At 35.9% G+C, this 16,976-nt stretch overlaps 1 protein-coding gene across 2 annotated transcripts in view; it reads left to right on the top strand.

Moving 5' to 3' along the window:
- LOC109045983 (rho GTPase-activating protein 24-like) overlaps window positions 1–16,976 on the top strand; it is a 98,544-nt gene that overhangs the window by 37,010 nt on the left and 44,558 nt on the right. The window lies entirely within an intron of this gene.

Here is a 16,976-nt window from a genome sequence, read left to right as displayed (position 1 = left end):
GTTTTCGCAATTCATTTCCTGTAGCTTTCATGATGGGACCGCAGTGACCTCACTCACTGAGGAGAGGTCTTCAAAGACATTCATCAGAGCTAATGAGAATAGATCGACGCTGGGCACCTCGCTGATAAACACAGCTGAATCCTGACGCTCCAGACACAACATATCACAGCAAATTTGTGTCATTTCTGTGGAACGGTCTCTTGCATTTGTAAACAATGCTCATTTATAAATCTTCTAGGCATCTTGTCATGTAAACCAACCCATGTGTTTTCAAATGGATCTCTTTTTATCCAAGTTTGTGGGTAATTTGTTTTCTCCCAAATGTAGCTTAGTGATGAATGGCACTGGATCTGCCACCTGCTGTAATTAGTTTACAGATCACACTCTCCTCTCTCTCTTCGGGCTCTGGTTGTGTTTGGAGAGGGTTCAGATAAAACGCAGATGTCCCTCTCATGTGCTGGATGATGAATCACTGAGGACAGATGAGTGCTCGAGGAGCAACAAAAGTGCAGCGCTACTTCCTGTTCAGTTCTGGGGAACACTCTGATAACATACACACCTGAGCATCAAACTAAATAAATGACTGAAACAGAAATAACAGAGACACCTGCTTTCTAGCAGCTGGAACTGTGGTACCACACACTCCTACCATAACTACACAGTCAGTATCAACACCTTATATATGGGCTACAAGATTTGACCACCTCAATGTATTGCGATTTTTACTCATTTTGACTTGAGAGCTGTGGGAACAATTTGAAATACCAAAATGTGCTTTTAATATATTTTTTTTTTATCAAAAATGGCCTGTCCATAAAAAAGACAAGCACACAAAGACAAAACATAATCAGTATAACACATTAACATTTAATTATGTAAAATTTGATACAAAACACCATAATGAACATTATTCATAACAAAGATGAGAAGACACAAAACTATTTAAATGAAGTAAAATCATTTACAGTGCAATGTTACTATTTACAAATTTTCACCATATATGGTAAGGTAACTTGCAGTTAACCAATTAACAGATTTTACACTATATCTTTAATGAAATTGCCACTGTGATTTATTTATTTATTTATTTGCAACCCAGGACATGTGAAAAACACTGACTTCCTGCTTTCTGTTGCTCTGCTCTTTGAATTGCTTATGAGCATCAGAGTTAAGTAGGTGTATTTTGGAAACTTGAAAAATCACATTTTTCCTAACAGTCAGAATATTTCTGAGAGGAGTGACAGGAGATGTTATCAGAAGCAGACAGTGATAGATCTGCTCTCAGGTGGGCATGCCGGATCACATGACTATACGCTCTAATCTACCTGTTGTAGGTGGAGAGCAGATGGAGGGATAACAATAATCTTGACAGCACTCAATACCAATAACAATTTGTTCAGTCTTTGTCTTTCTTTCTGTTTCTTGGGTCTGGAAATATTAAATATGTGTGTGTGTGTGTGTGTGTGTGTGTGTGTGTGTGTGTATATATATATATATACATATATACACTGTGTGTGTGTATATAAATATATATATATATATATATATATAGATATATATATATATATATATATATATATATATATATATATATATATACATGTACTCAGTATTAGTAAGCAGTATTATTCATCATCCAGTTTTTATATCGACTATACATTCCGTTAGTTTTTCAAATTGGTATGTTTCGCTGGGCTTCGAAGAAATATAGAGCTGAGTATCATCACAGTGAAAGCTAACACTGTGTTTCCTGATGATATCTCCCAGGGGTAACATATAAAGCATGAAAAGTAACAGCCATAGTACTGAGCCTTGAGGTACTCCATACTGCACTTGTGATCAATACACTGTTTATACTTGAGTTAAACTCACTGATAAATATATTAAGACTCCTGAGCTATTAAAGAGCATCCTAAATTATAAAAGAGAGGAAATTGATTCATCTTAAAAGTTTTATTTATTTTTTTAAAATAATGACTAACATGCTTTTATATTGCTAGTAGACACTGTATGCATTTGATTTTTACCATGACGTTGACATTATCTTCTTCGCTGGAATGAGCCGTGTCTGTTGTTATCTGTGTTTGGTGATGCACATGAGCACATTTTGTCTTTGTTTTCAAGCTTGTGACCTTGTATAAAGTCAAAAAGTTAGTTTTAGGTCTTTGTAATTTTACTTTGAGAATCATTGCAGAGCCTTGGACCTTAATCTGTGGTGACACTGTGGCATTTGCATGAATAGGACCTTTTTGCAGAGTAGATTAATATGACACAGATCATTGCCTACTGACCCTGTCATCACGGTCTTCTTATTAGTCATGCCGGTAAGTGCCACATTGTATCTGTCACCAAAATCATAGCAAATGGGTTCCTACGTGCTAGACGAGCAACTGCAGTTGAGATAAATGGGAATGCTAACAGATAGCTCCAGGTATTATGCTTCTTTGGCCTATGTGCAGAAATCTATCCTGTCCTGTGTTTCCCCAGCAGACAGCCATGAGAGTGTGCACACTGTGCCAGAAAACAGCAGAAACAGAGATTTATAGCATGTTTTCATCTCTTTGGAAACCTAGCTGGGCTCCAACTGTCCTGCCAGCTGACTGTGAAAAACCTGAGCCATTGTTCAGCGCATCAGTCTTAGATGAAGGCGTTTAGGAGTGATTCCATGCTTACATGCACTTTTCCATACATTAGCCTTTTATCAGCTTTATTCCATTTATTCCATTGTACATCTCAGCAGTATTCTGGAATATTTTAAGCAACGTTTGTTTGCTGCATAGGCCATGACATCACTTGTCCTTGAAAAGGGCTTTTTGGAGGTAATGTTGTACAGCTCAGTTCATAAAAGAGGGTTGTTAAAAGTGCATTTAATTTCCTCTCGTCTTTCATAAATACAGATGGGAGTGTTTTGTGCAGGGATAACACATGGACTGAATTTCAATTCAGTTCTCTTGTCGTCTATTAATTTGTTTCTTTTTTGTGTGTGTAACTTTGATTCAGAGCTGAAACATACCTTTTTGCTCTGGGCAAAAGCAAGAATTTATACTATTTTTATATAAAAACAAAATCAAATAATAGTTATGCTTAAGTGGATTTGGGCATTACAACATTGTATTGCACAGTATGAATTAGGGTCACTAATTCATTTCTTCCTCAGAGTGGGACTATTATAGGACAGCTTTCTTAATGAGTTTAATATTTGCCATAATCTATAGCTATTCATTTAGCAGTAGATGACAAAAAAAAAGTAATCTAAAATAAAAAAAAAAAAAAAATAAAAAACAATAAAAAAAAAAAAAAAACATAGACTGAAACAAACATCTATCAAGAAATATCTGCCGATAAATATTTAGGCAATTTCACAAGATCAAGAACGCTAAATATCTTAATAGGCAGAAACCATCACCTTTGCAAGTATGTTTGCTTTTATTCAGTAAAAAAGGTCAATAAACAAGAACTTACTGTAGTATTGAGAAACTTACATTATACACTCAAAATTGCTATACTTACAGAAATATTTCGAAGCAACAGCAGGATAAACCGTCGCATGTCTCCAAGCAACAACATGGCGTTTCAGAATGATTAATCATCTTTGAATGAATCATTTGAGCAAATGATTCAAATAAGGTCACCCGTTTCATTTTTTAATGAATCTGTGTATTGAACGAAATGGCTGAATGATTTTGACTCACTGATAAAAGTATTCACTTGTTTTGTTTCTACATGAATTAGTGTTTTTGAACGAATCGATTGAGAGAATGATTCAGTGACTCATAAATTAGCATTTTTGAACAATTGGTTGTATAAACGGCGAAAAAGTCACCTATCGCCATCTGCTGGTATAACGATATAACTGGCAGAACCAATTATTTTTTTATAACATTGTAGTACCTTGGCTTTTGCAGAGTTTGCACATGTACTTGAGATTCACTGAATCACATAGGCCTACACATTCAGCTCACATTCTTGGATTAATTTTTGACTGATACAGCAATGCTTATCAACATAAATGACGTTATCTGTCTGTCACCTCAAAACGTTCATTTCGAAGTTTCCGGAATCTAGTAGGCTTATTTGGATTCCTTTCCAATTTCACAGGTCTGTTGCTTTGGATTTCAGACCATGAGAGAAAATAGAGCACCTCATGAACGCAAAATTGGATTTTAATTAAAACCTTTTTTCTTGAAGGTTTTAATATGTGGGGTTCAAATTTGCTCCATCTGTTGCTGCAGTCCAACAGCTCACAATATATTTCTCTATCACGCAGACAAATCTACTGTCATAATAATGTGAATAATTACTTTGCTGCCCCAGCGAACACAAGAATGAAATATCAGACCTGGTTTCAGAGTGCACGGTGATCATACCACAGCACGACAAATTTCAAGCAGATTTTTCTGTAAAAGCAAATTAAAACAAACACTAAACCGACATCATTGTTTCATGACTCCAAACCAGGCAGAAAATGGCTCCTGCCTCATAATCTTTCATCATCTCCCCATCTGGACCACTATTTACTCACTGATCCTTTATTTATCAACTTCTAATTTATTTTTAACTCACTGACGTCCAATGAATCTGGGTAATAATGGGGAACTGAGAAAAAGTGAAGCTAACAGTTTGTGCAACCACAAAAATACTTGCAGGATGAAATGGGTTGAAGAGCATTTCTTCTCTTTCTGCAGGAATATCTGTGGAGTATTTGAAGCTGAAGTGCAAATAATCCCTCTGAGTTTGCATCTACTGGTGTGTGTGTGTGTGTGTGTGTGTGTGTGTGTGTGTGTGTGTGTGTGTGTGTGTGTGTGTGTGTGTGTGTGTGTGTGTGTGTGTGTGTTCATCATGAAGGTCATCAAAGTGAGAAGGTTTGTTTTACAGTACAGACATGAGTGGGATTCAGTGAGAGTTCAAGGGGCAGAACCTGCAGATGGGGAAGTGAATCTGTGTGGTTTTAGAGAACACCTGCAGAATCATCAACTGAGACTGAGAAAAAAATACCACGTGTTGATTGCTTTGTTTGGTTTCTTCTTTTCTGTCTTTCCATTGTTATTTTGTTGTATTGTTCTCTTTTGTCTCTTTTTTTTGTTTGTTTTCTTTTTCGTCTGTTTGTTTCTTTCATTTGTTTTTTTGTTTGTTTGCTTCTTCGTTCAGTCCTCCATTGACTCATTTGACTGTACCTCTGTTCTTTCAACAGTTCCTTAAGTCTTTCCTTCAGCTGTTCCTTTCTTTCTTTCTTTCTTTCTTTCTTTCTTTCTTTCTTTCTTTCTTTCTTTCTTTCTTTCTTTCTTTCTTTTCTTTCTTTCTTTCTTTCTGCTTGTGCTCACATTTGTTTGTTTGCATGTTTGTTCAGTGCTCAGTTGACTCATTTGATTATTCCTTTCTTTCTTTTACTTTTCTTTCTTTCTTTCTTTCTTTCTGCTTGTGCTTACATTTGTTTATTTGCATGTTTGTTCACTGCTCAATTGAATCATTGAAATATTCCATTGTTTCTTTCTTTCTTTCTTACATTTGTTCACTCAATTGTTCAGCTTGAGCACTAATTTGATTCATTTGATTGTTCGTTCAGAAGTTCTTTCATTCTTTCTGTCTTTTTTATTTCTTACACTCTTTCTTTCGTCCTTTCTCAAATTTTTATTCTTTTTCCATTTTCTCTAACTTTTCCCTTTCTTCTCTCTTTTTTGTTTTTCTTTTTCACTTTTTTTGTTTGTTCTTTTTTGTCATACCTTCCTTTGTTCTTCTTTGGTTTATTCAGTTGTTCAGTTTGTTCATTCAGTTGTTACTTTTTTAATTCATTCTGTTTCTATCTTTCTTTCTTTCTGACCTGTACTTAAATGAGAGCGTAATGAAGTGATTGTTAAATCTCCTGCGGCAAACTGTTTTTCTCACCTTGAGATTGACTTAATTACAGCACAAAACTCCCTCACATGCACTGGCAGGACCAGGTGACATCCAAAACTTGGAGGATGTGAGATTTACAAGAGCTGTAATCTCATTCTGAAGATGAATGTCAAAGCCAGGGTCAGAAAGCTACTGCAACCACAGGACTCTGGGTCCGTGCTGCACAGCCATAGTGGAAGTTAATGTCATTGCAGATTTATTATCGACCTCTTCCAACAAAGAAAATAAATAAATAAATAAAACATGCAAGTTAAGATATCTTATAACACTTATAATAATAAAGAAAATGATGCTCAACAGATGAATATTTGATTCATGTTTCAGTTCAACTAATTTTGAATTATTTTCTGAGATAATATTTGTTAATATTATTATGATTAATGAATGTTATTTCCAAAACATTACTCTTTTGACGTTCCTTTGTTTTTCCACAAGTAGTCTGATTCTCTTCGGGTCTCGGCTGACATGAACCTGAGTAGAATTACAGCCGTGGTTAATCAGTGTTTAATTGGACGGCTCTTGTCAGGGGGTCCGAGGGTGACTGAGAGGAATCTGGGGGCTTTTGTCTGAAGGTCGTGGCTGCTCTGCTGTGCTGTTTATTTACGCTCTCGCTGCTGTCTGTATGTCTTCGCAGCGGAGAACGAGTCGTGTCCTCTCGTTAATCTCCAACTGTTCAGACGTTATTCTTTGACTTGATCGCTGGTAATTTGCATGCCAATTTATTTCACATTTAGCTTCGACTCCCTGCCAGGACAGTCCTAATGTAGCGAGAATCACAAACAGGCCCAGTTAGACTAATGTATGCGATTTAAGTTGCCAACATTGGTTCAAATCCAGTTACACCATTTTACTAGCTATTTTAGTTGAATACTTTAACTTCTACTAGACAAACTTGAATTTGCTATGTGTGTACTTAGTTGTGTTATTCATCCTAGAGAAAAAAGAAAAAAAACGATGCATAAACAAGCCTAACCTGGCTTGGTGGTTTGGTTTTAGAGGGTTTTGGGCCACTTTTCAGCTGGGCAGGCAGAAAAACCAGTTTTAACCAGCTAAGACTTTCCTGTTTAAGCTGTTTTTGTTCCACAAATATTAAAACTTTTTATTATTTTTAAATACAAAAACTTATGTTCAAAATGCAGTCATAATCGACTACATTAAGATTGATGGAATTCAAATTCTGCCAATGATGATGTCATATGTTTACATGCTTTCCAGATAAATGTTGTCTCAGTGCATTAGGGGCTTATTATATACGATATGGTGTTTTTTTCAACTCACAACGTGTTCATTCTTAACCCGTCATGCCTCTTAGGTGTAACTTAAGTCTTTGGCGTGGGCAGGTGAGAGAAAGAGAGCGTGTTATACATGTATGTCTGCTATGTTATCATTATATCATTATATGTCTGCTATGTTATCATATCTTGCATGCTTAAAGAAATGTGATGCTCATAGGCTCGTCACCTCAGGCTGTACATATATAATCATAGACAAGGTGAAAGGTCACCCAGCATACCTAGGAAGCAGGACATAGCTGACATTTCTGTAATTTCTCTGATGATAGAGAATGTTTGGGTAGAGATACAGAAAAATAGGAAGTATGTAATTAATTTATGGATTTTTTTTAGCCAATTAAAATAAATATTTTCATTCATAAAGGAATGGAAGTTATTTAAAATATTTACCAACATAACACACATAAACTGTATACATACATATGTTATTCATAAGTTAAGTATTTGTCGATATTTACCAACATAATACAACATATACATATATATATATGTTATACATCAGTATTTGAGAAGGTAAAGGTTTTAATCTGAACAAAGAAAAAAAACGACTTATTTGAATCTTCAGAAAATTTTTAGCTTTAAAAGCATATACTTTTCCATTCAAAATCTGTTTAATAAGAAACTTTTTTTTATTTATGCAAGGTTTTTGCTACAGATTTAACATTCAGTTTGAAACATCCTTGAACCTTTGCATTGGACCATTTCTAAAAAAAATCATTAAAGAAAGAACAAAAAGTAATATTTATATGATTAAAACACATCTGCACAATCTTTTCATTATTTTTCAAAGGATGTGTGGCATATTTCATTTGTGCATCTGTCACATTGTACCACATTGTACAGGCCGCATGCGGTGAGGCTTTCACTTTCCTTTCACGGGGCAGGAAGAGCATGTAGTTACGGCCACCATGGCAACAGCAGATGACATGCAACTCAATTAACCTTCAGTGGTTGCTCTTAACACAGTGTAGGACTTGATTTTAATAAAATTATTTTTATTTTATTTTTTATATGGTTATTTTATTATTATTTTTAATTTAATTTAATTTAATTTAATTTTTTAACCATATTGACAGGCTTCTTGATCATAACATTTTTAGACACGCTTTAAATGCCCTCTGATCCAGCACAGCCAAAACAGTTTCAAACCAAGTGTGAAATTCATATTTCACAGATGGCATCAGGAGAAACAATCAGAGCCACATCTAGCATGTTCTGTAGCCAAGAATCTGATTCTGCTGTCACATATTTTCAGCAGTGAGCTTATAAAATACAGACTAGATCCAAAAATGAACTTATGCTACCACTCTATGCCAAAAATATGCATGTTTGGAATAACATGAAAGTGAATAAATACTTGCAGAATTTTTATTTTTGAGTGAAGTACTAGACATGGAAACTCCAAATGGTACAGATCCCATTTTGCTTTTCATGCAAGGCAGTTACATCCTGCATGACATATTTTGAAAATGTGAAAGTCGAATGAAAGGACGTGCCTCAAATGTGTTTATATAACAACTTGTACATTGATAGGAACTAAAACCGCGGAACTATTTCCATGTGCAGGCGACAGACAGGTTTGCATGTTTGCATTAAACACACAGACATGCAAATTTATTTTCATTCTAAACGGCACTCTAACAAAGCCTCTCACTTCCATGTAGAAATGTTATTAGCATTATGTATTCAAAACATATGAGGCTTTTCACTTCTACAGTTTATTGGGGAATTTTCGATGTGAGTCTCTAGTCCGTTCAAATGTTCAAAACAGATTTGCTTTGGAAACATTTGAACAATCCATTTAAATGATTCAGTCAAGTACTATGCAGAAACAATATAGACGATATTTCATTCTTGATATTTTGAATGGCTTTGTTTGATGAGAATAAGACGACCTTCTGGATATTTCACAGCTGTATCAGAGAATGTTTCTGGAGTGCGGGATGGTATTTGGTCACATTATTGTCTGTTCCAAGCAGATGGAAAGTAGAAGAACTGCTATGAAGGACCCCAAAGAGAATCAGAATGAACATCAGACAAACAAATTCCAGAAAGCTAAATCTGTCCTGCAAGAAGAGAAAGAGCAAGAACTGCGATATGGAAGAAGACAGAACAAAGACGTCTATTGTCCTGACTGTGCAGACTGGCCCGAGTCCAGGTGTGTGCGACCCGCTAAAGATGGCGTGAAGGAGCTTAGTCAGGGCGTGAAACAAGCTGACCGTTACTCCCGTCTCCTCTGAATAGAGCTACATGCTACTGGGCTCCAGACTTAAAATGACTTGGGAATCACTGGTTCCTAAAATTACACATTTAGGAGTGACTTTAAATGACAAGTTACAGAACTGTCCAAAACATTATCCAAGAATATTTAGTATACAATAACTATTGTATTTTTATTGTGTGAGTGTGATCTATCTATCTATCTATCTATCTATCTATCTATCTATCTATCTATCTATCTATCTATCTATCTATCTATCTATCTATCTATCTATCTATCTATCTATCTATCTGTCATCTGTTGTTGATTATGATTGCAATGTCTATCCCAAATGACATTTCCCTTAAATTACATTTTCCCTTAAAATTATTTCGGCATTAGCTATAATTGGGCTGTATGCCATACAACTACAAATAATATTTTGTTGAATATTTGACTGCTTCTTAGAAAGCTACTTATTACAGAAAACTCTTTTGTGAATAAATATGTTTTACTTAAAATCATTTTAATTTATTATTTAGTCATAAATATTTTCTTTTTCATTTTATTAAATTTTTATTTTAAGTAATTTATTTATTTATTTATTTATTTTGTGGATTATTCTAAACAGGGCATCATGATCATTTCCTGGAAATGTTACTTTAATTTATGTAAATAAAGCTCCTACTTGTTTGCCAAACTTATACTGTATCTCAATAATAGATCAAATATGTCTGAAAACATAAATATTATATTTTTCTCTTCTTGAGCTTGAATTAATCCCATTATTTTTTTCAGCAAATGATATTGTATTCTGTATCTGGTTCTCAGCAGATGATACAGGGTCATGCAGGGTTTGTAGGACTTTTTGTAGGTCAGACTGACTATATGTGGGTTGAACTTTGTGGAGAGCTTAGGTTTGACATGGGGCGTGACCAGTGAGACATACAGCGTAGCAAAGGTTTCTGGGAAGTGCATCATGTGATCCTTTTGTTTTATAAATATAGCAGATGACATGTGATGTTATAATCTGATGGTTAAAGATCTGTGATGTTACTACAAGTTCTGTCATTACTTGCTCAAAAATAAAAATAATAATAATAGCAATAATTAAAAGCTTCTGAGAACCTGAGAATAATACCGCAGGTAATGCATAAAATTAAGCTCTTCCATCCAACACAAAAGCCTGAAGTTGTTATTGGAGCCGACAGAGGAAGGTATAAATGAGATCCCCTCCAGCGTGTTCTGAAAGACTTGTTTGTTTGCTGCGAGGCTGTTTGAGTAGTTGTTCTGCCGGAGAGCGTCCTATTCATATGGATGGCATCATTATCTGCCTCTCCAGATGGAGCGAGAGCACCATGACGTAGATGTTTGGTTTTGTATGTGGGCCTCATGCTGAAACATGTGCAGAGGATGTGGAATCAGAGTCGTGCATGTGGTTTCCCCTCTAGGCAAACATTCTTTTTTTCTGTCGGGATATTTGGAGGGTGTATGTACACACGCAAAAGGGCGTTAAATCAGTTAGATGCTTATAAATCAACATTGAAATAGATTTTAATTATAAGTTGGTTTTAACACTGATTGGATGGAACATATTTCATTTTAAAAATGCAGTGTTAAAGCAGTGTTAAATCCAACACACTTTCATGGCTGTTCGTAACGGTTTTACATTTTTGTCTATCTGTCTGTCTGTCTATCTATCTCTTTGTCTGTCTATCTATTCATTCATTCATTCATTCTTGATATCTCTAATTATTTTTTTAAATGATTGCTATCAGCCAGTGTGAAATATTTTCAGTAACATTCAGTATTCAATATTTATTTGTTGCCCTTTAGGAACTCGAGCTGAGTCGAAACGCTATGTATTCTCTGAATCATGTGTGTAATCAGTCCAATGGATGGGCGAGACATCACGGGTGGGGTGACGTAGAGACCAGGGACTTTAAAAGCACGTGTGGTGGATACAACGGCAGCTTCTGTCATTCAGCAAAGTGCTCTGTGTGTGTCAGTTCTATTTATTGTTGTCTATCCCAGTAAAAGCATAAGCCATGTCTAAGGCGAAAGTCAAGCATAAGGGCGAGAGCAGACGGTATTTTAGACTGTGTGTTCCTCCCTGCCTGCGCTACGTTACGGGTGGAGAAACACAGCTTATGTGTTAACACACTCTAGTCCAGAGCTCCCTCCACGAGGAAACTGTACTCCTTGAAGTGAACCTTTACTTCTTGATGCGGCAACCGCCAGCTCGACCCAGTTAACTGCCCAGTTGGTTCAGTGCTGGAGTTCTTGCAGGCACGGTTCTCCGCAGGGTCATCCCACTCCACCTTGAAGGTTTCCGTGGTGGCTCTAGCTGCTTACCACGCCCCTCTTGGTGGTCAGTCTTTCAGGAGAGACCCACTAGTTACATGTTTCCTCTGCGGTGCGCTGAGGCCTCCGGCCAGGTGGAGCTTATGCTAATTAGTGGATTGGGATGCTATTCCATAGCCTTGAGACTTTGATCTCCCCTCTCCTTTGGGGGTCAAGGCTTACTCCTCCAGAAGTTGGCCTTCAGGATGCTGCGGGATGTCCACTCCGTTTACTTTGTCAGGTTTTATACCTGCATTTTGCACCACTCCTGGCTCCTTTTCTCTCGCCTTAGCTGTGCTCTTCCACACTAGGCAGGGATTTCCAAGTCTGGTGGCATGGGCATACTCGTTCCCATAGCGTTCCAACTCAGCTTGAGTTCCTGAAGGGGACCGTCTCTAGGTTACGCATGTTACCATGGTTACCAGAGGGAACGAGACGCTGCATTTCATTGCCATACTTCCGGCATCCTTGCGAGCGCTTCCTTAATTCTACCAGAAGCTGGCACTGTATCCACCGCACACGCTTTTAAGCTCCCTGGTCTCTACGTCACCCTGCCCGTGATGTCTCGCCCATCCATTGGACTGATTATACACGAGATTCAGAGCATGGTCAAGCTGAAGGCGCTCCAATAGCGTTTCGACGCAGCATCTCGTTCCCTCTGGGAACCATGGTTACATGCGTAACCTAGAGACGTTTCTACTTACATTAAATTCAGTGTTATTTTAAAATGCATGGTAAATGTTTTTATTTATTTATTTAATTGATTTTTTTGTTAAAGTAGAACATGTTTAATTTATATTGATGCATCCGATCAGTTGCCAACTGCTAACTGATTTGTTTATATCATAATCCATTTATTTATTTATTATATTATGCAGTTTTTGCAAATAACTTGATGCTGATTGGTCATTCTCAACATTCTGCTGTCTAATATTTTTCCATAATAATAGTAAACTGTATAATTGGCAACTGTTTTGCTATAGGCCAAATTTGTGTTTCTCATGTTGTGAAATTATAAGGCACTACACAAGGTCATGAAAGGTTAATAAACCAGAGCTGTAGAAAAAACGTTTAGCAGTGAAAAGTCCCACTGAGCAAAGAGAGACAGTGTTTTCTATCTCTCATGTCTCATAAGCTCTTGCGGATCTTTTGAACAGTGGGAGTCAGTGAATAATGAAAAGTTTTCAGTTTATTTTAAAACCTGCTGCTGTTTGAAACAATCCAGGGTTTTTTTTTTTTCTCACAAAACTTCCTGAACTCCCACTTACAATTTCTCACAACTCTTTGCATGCCATAAAACTACATTTGACAGCTGCATTATCATTTAGTCTGTCCTAGAATATTTTTAGAACTTTTTATTTTCTGATTTGATGGCTGTTGTCTTCAAAAAGAGGACGCTGATGCCCCCAAGTGGCCGTTTAGCCATTTACAGCAATGATGTGTCAAATGATTTATCACTGCAGATGTTATGCTGGCTTTTAAATATCCATTGAGCCGTTATTGTGCTTATCATACACTCATTTCCATTCAAATCCATCTAGTTCTTTTAGTCAGATCAATAAATATGCATATACACGATGAGAATAAAATGAGCTGTGGAAAAATTAGTTAATGGCCCTGAAGGAATCAATAGGGCAATGATCTTTATGACTTACTATACACCACATATATTCTGAAAGAATCTGAATTGTGGTTTTGTTTTGCTCTTTGTCATCCACTGTTATTGCTTTATTCATCCTAACAGGATGCGTTATGTTGTTTGAAAACTTTACAGCAGGTCTTCTCATGGGTCCCAGGAATGATTACAGTGTAATTGACAGAGACTTTCGTCTGACAAATTTTATAGTTTATTATTTCTCTGAGAGCCAAGGTAATAAAATCTCCAAATATGATTAGATTTTTGACAGGATTCCCAGGCCGCCTGATGAATGAATAGCAATTTTACAGTACCACAGTGCCATTATTTTCTTCAGTTGTATTTATGTTACTTGGCGTGTTGGATTGGTGAACCATGTCGGACAACACTTTGATTGAAATGTTAATGTTTGATTGAAGGTTGATGACAAAATCGCTATTTTCTGATGATTGGTTTGGCTGGATTAGATTGTAGTCGGTTATTGAATTGTATTGGCGGGTATTCTAGATCTCTTATATTTGCTCTAAAAATGGTTTTAACAAGTGTTTCTTTTCAAATAAACTTTTCTTACGTTGTTTTAATGACATTTAATCATTTAATAACATTTTCAAGCATGTTTGGCTCAGCAGTATCCAAAACAAAGGTGATTCAAAGACTTTAAAGGAACAGTCCGACCAAAATGCTCACCATTGGATCCTCTGCAGTGAATGGGTGCCGTCAGAATGAGAGTCCAAACATCATCACAATAATCCACAAGTAATCCACACAACTCCAGTCCATTAATTAACACCTTGTGAAATGAAAAGCTACATGTGTGTAAGAAAGAAATCCATCATTAAGGTGTTTTTATCAGCTGTTTGCACTTCATTCTGACGGCACCCATTCACTGCAGAGGATGCATTGGTGAATTTAATGCAAATTTTTACAAAATCTGTTCCAATAAACAAACAAACTCATCTACATCTTGGATGGCCTGAGGATGAGTGAAAATTCAGCAAATTTTCATTTTTGGATAATTTTTGGAATAACATTCCTGATTGAACCACTATTGTCATACCTGCCCATATTTGTGTTTTTGAGTGTATGTTTATACAATGTGCATTAAATGATTTGTCAGACTGAATTTAGATTGAACAAGGACATGTATCTGTACATTTTAACAGGCATGGTATAGCACTGTGTGTTAATTAACCTAGCAGGACAGGAAACCATGGCAACTGCACAAGTCAGTCCAAAACCCAGTCAACGGAAACTGCCGCCTTCATCCACATTTGCACCTCAGTCATTTTATGTTAAAAAATAGCTTTACATTGCAGCCTACAGTATATTGAGTGTTCAATCACTGAGTGTATTGCACCTTGTTTTTCATTCTCTAACCATAAGTTCAGAAAAAATGACTCTAACTCTAGAAAATGAGACACATCCATCATTATAATATCTGAGTTCTATCAACTTAAAAACTGATGCTTTAAGTTTGTCCTCATACACAGATTTCTCAGTCTGATCAGATAGAAGATAGAAATGAAAGTACAAACCTAATAGTCTGCGTAAAATTGAAAATGGCTTAACTAGTGGATTAACTAGTAGCATGGCCTGACTAATGACTATGCTCAAGGACTAGCAATTGGAAATACTAATGTTTTAGTATATTTTGATTTATTCTATAGCTCTTTTTAAAAGTTTTTTAGGATTTGTTTTGCTATGTTTGTATAGGTTTATTGATGCTATTCCTTCCTTTTCTATTGTTTTAGCATGTTTGTTTAGGTTTGTTTGTGTTTTGTTTAGGTGATTTGTTGTTTAGGTTTGATTTGTTTGTTTGTGTTTTGTTTTAGGTTTGTGTTTGTGTTTTGTTTAGGTTTGTGTAGGTTTGTGTTGTTTGTTTTAGCATGTTTGTTTAGGTTTGTTTGTGTTTTGTTTAGGTTTGTGTTGTTCTATTGTTTTGTTTTAGCATGTTTGTTTAGATTTGTTGTGTTTTGTTTAGGTTTGTGTTGTTCTATTGTTTTGTTTTAGCATGTTTGGTTGGGTTTGTTGTGTTTCGTTTAGGTTTGTGTTCTATTGTTTTGTTTTAGCATTGTTTGTTTAGGTTTGTTGTGTTTTGTTTAGGTTTGTGTTGTTATATTGTTTAGTTTTAGCGTTGTTTGTTTAGGTTTGTTGTGTTTTGTTTAGGTTTGTGTTGTTCTATTGTTTTGTTTTAGCATGTTTGTTTAGGTTTTTTGTGTTTTGTTTAAGTTTGTGTTGTTCTATCCTTTTTAGAATTTTTGTTTAGGACTGTTGTGTTTTGTTTAGGTTTGTGTTGTTCTATTGTTTTGTTTTAGTATGTTTGTTTGGTTTTGTTATGTTGTATGTTTTCCATTCTGTTTTATTCTATAGAGAAAACTAATTAAATTTTTTACATGTTCCTATATAGAAGGTAATCTAATTTTAGGAAGAGAAATGATGTGTGATTATTCAGCAGTGCTACGTTTATCTGTCACTAATAAGATGAGTTGGAGAAAGTGATGTCAGAAGCACCCCAGAGACAGTGTCCTCACTGAAGATACGACCTTCCCGTATCTGCCGAGTAATTAGAGATTTTATAACTGTGGGTTTTTCCAAGAGAAAACTGATGACTCTCCACATTAGCCTGTCAAACCCGACTGCCTTCACTGTATGAGGTCTGAAAGCGGGACTTAAAATTACACCTCTGCTGAGAAATAATGCTCTGTCTGGAACACAAAATAAAAGACCTTTTGCTATCATAGTATAGTGTTACAAGATGTTTGACCTTCACAGTAAATACAGAACAGCTATATGCCTTGTATTTGTGTGTGCAAATGATATACCTGGTTTTATCGTGGAGCTAAAAGCTCAGTTTTTTATTTAATCTCACAGAAGCAGCGTACAAAATGAATCACTGTGTGCTTTGTGCTTCGATTTCTTTCACTCTGCTCCTGAACCCCTCTGGCTCTGAGCAATTTGCTCAATCGAACGCTTATAAATTACATTTAGCACAGAATACGTATCAGTTTGCTCTCATGCACTGCTGCTGCTAGTGTTAGAAGTTTTCCTGTAATGCAGTTGTTTACCATTTACTATTGTTAGTGAAAGAACACCACCGTTGTCCAATCAGATCAGTGTTTCTTTAATGTTGTGTTCTTGTCTTGGCAGACATTGACCATTTTGCTGGTCCTGTCTAATTTGATGGGTTCCCCTGTTCTTCTGGCTTTATTTATGGCCTCTTCATGTCAGCATGGTTCATATTTATCTGCACTTCTGTCTAATATAAATAGAGTTGAGATAGCTGAAATGAGCTATTGCCTGGCATGTTATGAACTGAGGCAGTAAGTAGATTATGTCCAAATATATCGTCCATCCTTTGAATTATATTTGCATTTTATTAAAGGAGATATTCAACCACAAATTAGATAAGAATAAGAAAATGCTTAAAGTATCCTGTAAGACTTGTGCACCATTGAAAAGATCCTGAAAAGATTACAGTTTGCAGTTTTTGAGCAAACCATTTTTTTTCACTGAAGTCCTTTTAAAACATTCCGATCCTCCAGTAATGTAATTGAGAAGATATCTGACTAATTAAATTAAATAGCCTTAGGTGCATGACACACACTCTCTC

Source organism: Cyprinus carpio, chromosome B21 (genome assembly GCF_018340385.1).
Source record: "Cyprinus carpio isolate SPL01 chromosome B21, ASM1834038v1, whole genome shotgun sequence".
NCBI classification, from domain to species: Eukaryota; Metazoa; Chordata; class Actinopteri; order Cypriniformes; family Cyprinidae; genus Cyprinus; species Cyprinus carpio.
This window is presented reverse-complemented; position numbering and strand designations above follow the sequence as displayed.